The sequence below is a fragment of the Mastomys coucha genome, unplaced genomic scaffold, assembly GCF_008632895.1.
Source record: "Mastomys coucha isolate ucsf_1 unplaced genomic scaffold, UCSF_Mcou_1 pScaffold1, whole genome shotgun sequence".
Taxonomy (NCBI): Eukaryota; Metazoa; Chordata; class Mammalia; order Rodentia; family Muridae; genus Mastomys; species Mastomys coucha.
In genome coordinates, this window is record NW_022196891.1 from 52,198,123 (window position 1) to 52,204,375 (window position 6,253).

The window sequence follows — 6,253 nt, forward strand, 5'->3', positions numbered from 1 at the left end:
GCTGCACAAGGCTGGAGCGCAGGGCCAAAGCTAGAATTGACCTCGGAATTTCAGATCATCAACGCAGGACTCCATCTCTTGTCCGCGCACTGGGTGGGTGGCCCCAGACCCCCACTTCTCCCTGCTACGCTGTTTCCATCCTTAAGGTTTTGACCATTAATGACATTTGCGCATTTTGTGTATAGGAGTTTTGTGGACCCCAAAATGTCTCCTCCTCTCAGTGTCAGGATTAAGGTCTGTCAGTGTTGGGGACAGAAGCTTGGTCCCAAGGAGCAGAGTCAACTGACATTTGGAATGTGAGCTCCTGTGGATCAGAGGTCCAAACACGTGGGCGCTTCTAAAGTAAGTTAATGTTTAGCTTAGCGAATGAGTACAATTAAATCGACAGTGCCCCGTTTGTCTTGATTGTACAGAACATCCCAAAGAAATGTACTAAGGAAGTGTGCAGGGTGCTTTGGAGTTGACTTCAAATCATAATAAAAGGTTAATACTTTGGACTTGTAATGTTCTTTCTTGAAAAAACACTTTTATCATTCGGTGTATAGTTTTTGTTGTTATTGTTATTTTAGCTTTTTAATTCAGACCATAAAATACTAAGGCAAGAACCCAGGAAGAGGCTGACACAAGGTAAACATTTCAGCTGTGGTCATAGTGGTAAGACTTGGCCCTTTCCAGGTCTTAGAGCCCTCTCCCCCTTTGAATGGCAGAGATCTTGGCGCGGTGGAAAGACTTGGAAAATACAATGAGAGGACCCAGGCAAGAGACCTGGGCCTCATTTCCTCATCTGAGGTTGTAAAAGACAGAATGGAGCATGGATGGACTATTCTTCACAAGTCATAGGATATACAGTGAAAATACTTTAGTTGTTGAGATGTCTGCAATTGTTTACAAGTCATGATTCATGTACTGTAGTTGTGAAATGTATGGAGGAGGGGCTCCAGGCCTGTGAGCAGAATATGGGGGGCAGGTCTGAAGGGCTTTTACCTACTAATGAATCCCCTTTACTACTGCTATGGTTGAAATGCCTTCTCCCCATTCATCTGTTGAAGACCCAAAGTCCCTTGTGACTATATCTGGAGTCTGTAGGATGTTAAAAGATTAAATGAGGTCAATGAGGGTGGGGCCCTTATCTAACTGGAGTGTGAACTTACAAGAGAGAGCTCTGCAAGGGAGAACAGAAGAAACCAGCTATCCGTGAGCCATGAAGGGCTCACCAGGGCGCATCCCGCTAAGCATCCTGATGGCAGTCTTCCAGCATCCAGAACCGTGAGAGATAACTTTCTGTGTAGACAACTCCATGATGGCTACCAGAGCCAACTAAGACAAAAAAGTCTTCCCTTGGAGCTAAGTGCCCCTCCCTACCACCTCCACCACCTGGCGTTTTGCTCAGCACTTCCACCCGTCGTTGTCTCATTTTTAATTCATAACCGTGAGAGCTGCAATTGGCAAGATTTATTTTTAAATGAAGAAGTTAAGACTAAGAAAGATTAAATGACTGAAAGTCAGCCTGAACAAACCAGGACCTGAGTTGCCCCAGACAACAGCCAGAGTCAGTGCTAAGTCGGTGCCAGATTCTGAGGGTAGAAAGATGAATGTGGTTTAGGTGTAGGGAGGGCACAGGCAGGTCAGGAAGAGAAACACGTGAACAAATGATTACAGAGATGTCTTTGGGAGGTGAATTGATTCAGCAAATATGAGGGGCGGTCAGTCCAGGTGGAGAAAGCAGGGAAATATGTCTTTGGAGGGAGTTGTGCATACTGCTGAAGTTAGAGTACTTAGAGAGAAGGGCAGATATAGCTCAGATGCCATTGGAGACAGGCTCTCCATTTCCCTGCCAGAGATTCTGCTGGCCTCCCCTGGGCTCTAGTCAATGGGGAGAATCAAACTTTGGAGAGCAAGGCAGAGTCCTAAAGGAGCTATGTCCCTAAGGAAACAATAGGAAACTCTTCAATTAGGTTCATAGTCACACTTGTATAGTAAATTGCCTTTGTTTGTTAGACCTGGGGGTCTCATAAGGATATGTTTATTACAGCTCTAAGCATTTGTAAGTAAATGAAATGTACCTTAATTAAAAGGTAAAAACTGTACACCATTGGCTAGCAAGGTCCTGCCCCTTGGTCAGTGATTTTTACAGAATCCCTGTGTCTTCAGAGGCACAGAGTTTCTGGACTGAGAACGCGATCATCCTTCACAATAAGAATGCAGATAATAACCTTCATTAATGAAGGAACAAACATCTGTCCCCTTTCAGGAGCAACAGTACAAGTTCTTACCGTTATAGTCGGGTGGGAAGATTCGCCTATCTTCTGTTTTCTTTGTGGGTGCAATTTGCATACTTGTGTTTATCACGGCTTTCATCCACTCTGGTTTTGGAGGATTTATCACATTGCAAGGCTCCAATACCCTCTCTAGGGGAGGAACTATAGGTTATGAGAGACATAGGCCCAGCAGGGATGTTTGTACTTTAGAGCCCCTCTCCCAGAAACTGAGTTCCCCAGGCCTGCCCACCTCCCCAGGGTACTTATTCTGAGCACCAGGCCAACAGCCAATTTAAGGTCTGGCTCTGGGATTTGAGCTTCTCCCTGCCTGGCACTCAATGAACACCACCACCTCCACCTCACTGGAGACCTCATTAGGACTTGAACTCTGGTCTTTGTTCCTTCCCAGCGGGTTCTTTTCAGAGGAAAAGGTGGGAAGAGGAGGGGGGTCAGGTAAGCCCACAGCTCCCAGAGCAGCAGGAGTCCAACTGCCTCTGAGATCCGGAGAGTGAGTAAACAAGCAATTACTGGAGAGAGAGACTAAAGCAGCAACCGGAGAAGCAGCTTAGCTAATTCGATTCTACTCCCTGCAGGAGAGGACAGCGCCTTCTTCAAGCCCTCCTCCTATCCAGCTTCTTGGGGCTAATTCCAGCAGCCTCTGTCTGCCTTTCAAGTGAAATTCCACCCCTAGCACCAGTGGGGTCCCAGGAGTAAGAGGAAGACCGTTATCAAGACCGAATTCTTGGCTTGGCCATCGTCCACACTGCTCTTTGTTGTAAGGAGAAAGAATACTGTATGCTTGTAAAGCTACCTCCTCTCATACCCTGGGGCCTTTGGATCTCTTTGCCAGAGAGGAGCTAAGAAAGAAGGAGGTGACTCAGAATTTGATTCTCAGAACCTGGAGTAGGAACCCAGCTGGGTTGCAGGAAGTGTGGGGTCGGGAGTGAAAGAACCCCCACATTTATTCCTCCCTTTTAGCTCTGAGCAGCCTCCTGCCTACTGCTAGTAGGCTAGTCCCCAGTTAGTTCACTTCCTCTCTTTCTGCTGATCTTGTCACAGAAAGGCCTCCATGCAGATAAGGCTGGGTTCCTGCCATTACTACCTTCAAAGACTTGATCATTTAGTAGAGTTTCAAAGGAGAGGTAAAAAATTTCCGGACATTGAAACATAACCGTGAATAACAATACAAGGCAACATACAGTAGATTCCAAACCCACATGGTAGAAGGAAGAATGGATTCTCACTGACCTTCCCATCCTTGTTTTGACATACCCATATCCACACACAAAATTAAAATGTAAAACAAATTTTAAATAAATAAACGGGTCTCAGGCTGGTGTCAAAGTCCTGATCCTCCTGCCTCCACCTCCTGTGCTAGGATTACAAACCACCACACCCAGTTTCTCAGCTAGATTACTGCGCCCCCCCCCCACGCCCTCTAGCTGCCCCTTTCTGCCACAGACTTTCTTCTTCACGTTTGTTCTAACTTCCTGTTTCAGGTGGTGTTAGACCTAGATGTGTATCCAGCTGGACTCCACTCTCTCAAAAGCCTTCCTTGGCGCCCAGGGCCACTTCTGTTTTCAGGTAAGCATTCCACCATCTTTTAAGATGAAACCATACTTCCCATCAGGCACAAATTGCCTTTTGTAGTCTGATCATTCTTAATCTGTGAGTCTATGTCTAACCCCTCATGAATGAAGCAGTTAAGGTACACAGCCAGACAGCCACAACTCTCCTGGCCTCAGGACCTTTGCACATGCCACTCCTACCAGTCTGAAATGATTTTCCTTACACTCCCAATTTAGCTGATTCCGTCTGGAAATCAGTATAAAAATAAAATAACCTCCTTCCCTTAGCATTCTCTCTGGGTTAAGCATCCCTCGTCTATATTTCCACATCATTATTGTAGGTGTTACACAATATATCACAGCTCTGGAGGGAGAAGTGTCCTGGCAGTCAGGAGCCAAGGAAAACCACAAAATCGTGCTGCACAACAAAACTCACACATGAGATTTATTGGGAAAGACCTAAGTCGTGGCTGCCTCTGCTCTGTGAGAAGCAGCAGGGAACTGAATAGGGATACAGGCTTATATAAGGTTTCCTGGGGGCAGAGTTTTCCAGGGTGGAGACTTCCAGGGTGGGGATTGGTGGCATTTCAAGTTCTGAGCCTGGAGCAAGCACAAAGATTGGTGGGTTTTTGAGTTTGGGGTTTGGTGGGTTTTTGGACTCAGGGATTGGTGGGGTTTGGTGAGTTTTCAAACTGGAAATGAGCTCAGACTTTTTACCCTACAATCAGAGTATTCCACCTGAATTGTAATGGTCAATGTCTCCATCCTTTTCCTTGGTATCTAGTCATCAAGTTCTTTATTCATCTTTGTACCCAGTTCCCTCATAGACTAGGCAGTGATGGCCAAATAAGAGGCTCACCAACAGGCAGAAGGGCTCATAGAGGAGACGGTATGTCAGAAACCGATAACATCACCAAAGTATATTGTAAGATGAGTAACCCCTTAGTTACCAGTTAGAGCTTTGGGAGCGGAAGGGAAAACAGATTGACTTGAGTGTTTAAACCAAAGGGTGGTGACAGCAGAAACTAGAAAGCAGGCATGGGAACGAGCTACAGTGTAGACACAAGGCTGTACGTTTAACAAGCGTAGAGATGTGCTCACCAGCAGAATGAGAGGGCAGAGGCGAACTTTGTCGTCCTGGTACTGTGAAGAGATGTGAGGAGGAGAACCAGATAAAATCCAGAAGGCCCTGGATGCAGACAGTAGGATCTGGGAGAGGAGATGATCTGTTTGTTTATAGCAATCGCTTCAGCTAATTACAACAGAAAGCAAACAGACTGGAGGTATTTTGAGCTCTAGGTTTCATTTTTGTCCCTGGGTGGCCTAAGCATCAACAGACCCAGACCGAAAGTTAGGACCTCACCTTAGCTTTCTGAAACACTGGGGCAGGAGGCTAACAAGGATGCTGGTTTGTAAATTGCTGTCGTAGTTTTAACAGGAAGTGACCCAGCCACCGAGCAGACCTCGTTTACATTTCTGCCCGGTGCTCTGGAGGACTGCTGATCCTCCAGTTTGGCGAGACTTCTCTCACACGCTCTGCCGTTCAGCTACCTTTTCCTACTTCTCACGTTCTCCCTGTTTTCTGACTCTGAGACTATTTTAGTCTTCTGTTTCTCTTGAAATTATCACAGACATCTGTCTCTCTTGCCTTCCCCATCCGTCCAGCCCTCTCCCTCACACTCCCCTTTTCCTCTCCTTCCAGTTGCCTTAACTGACCTAACACTGTTGGCTCTCCTCCTTTTCCTCTCGCTATCCAGAACCTCTCTGTCAGGCATGTCTCAACCTGTTTCCAGGCTCCGACTGATCCTCCATTAACATTGAAAAAAGGATGAGGTCAGACCGAGGGGTGGAAGGAGAAATTTTTCATTCATAACTGGTTTTCCGAATAGGAACACTACACATGCGTGCACACTCACATGTGCGCACACTCACATGTGCACATACAAAGGTGCATATGTATGCTTTCTGCAAGTGTTTTCTAACAAACCATGCCTTCTTTGTGGAACATACTTGCATTGCAATGTCTTAAACACCTAGTGTACATCAGGAATGTCTCCCTTTAGGAATGGTAGCTGGCGACACTAGGGCTCCAGGAAGCCATCCTTTTATTTCCTGACTTCTACAGCAGTTACCTTGCCAACTGATAGGTTGGAGTTACGCTGCAAGGGTCCTTGTCGATTGGGAGTGAAGAGGAAACGGTAGGCTGAAACTAACAAGGTCCCCGGAGTAATTTATTAGTGTCTCTGGTATTTTACAGACTAGAAGGTGCTCATGCTAAAAGATGCATATTTAGGGGATATGTGTGTGTGTGTGTGTGTGTGTGTGTGTATATATATACATATATATATATATGTATATATATATATACCCAGCATAGCTGGGCATTTTTTGTTTTCTTTTCTTTTTTTTCTTTTTCTTTTTTTCTTT

General features: G+C 45.8%; 1 long non-coding RNA gene across 2 annotated transcripts in view; it reads left to right on the top strand.

Annotated features, from left to right (window-relative positions):
* LOC116070633 overlaps positions 1-6,253 on the top strand; it is a 10,162-nt gene continuing 3,909 nt past the window's right edge. For both annotated transcript variants that reach the window (XR_004110486.1, XR_004110487.1), the window contains exons 1-4: positions 1-93; positions 186-342; positions 2,852-3,033; positions 3,758-3,842. This is a non-coding gene — a long non-coding RNA (uncharacterized LOC116070633). The remainder of the gene's footprint in view (positions 94-185; positions 343-2,851; positions 3,034-3,757; positions 3,843-6,253) is intronic.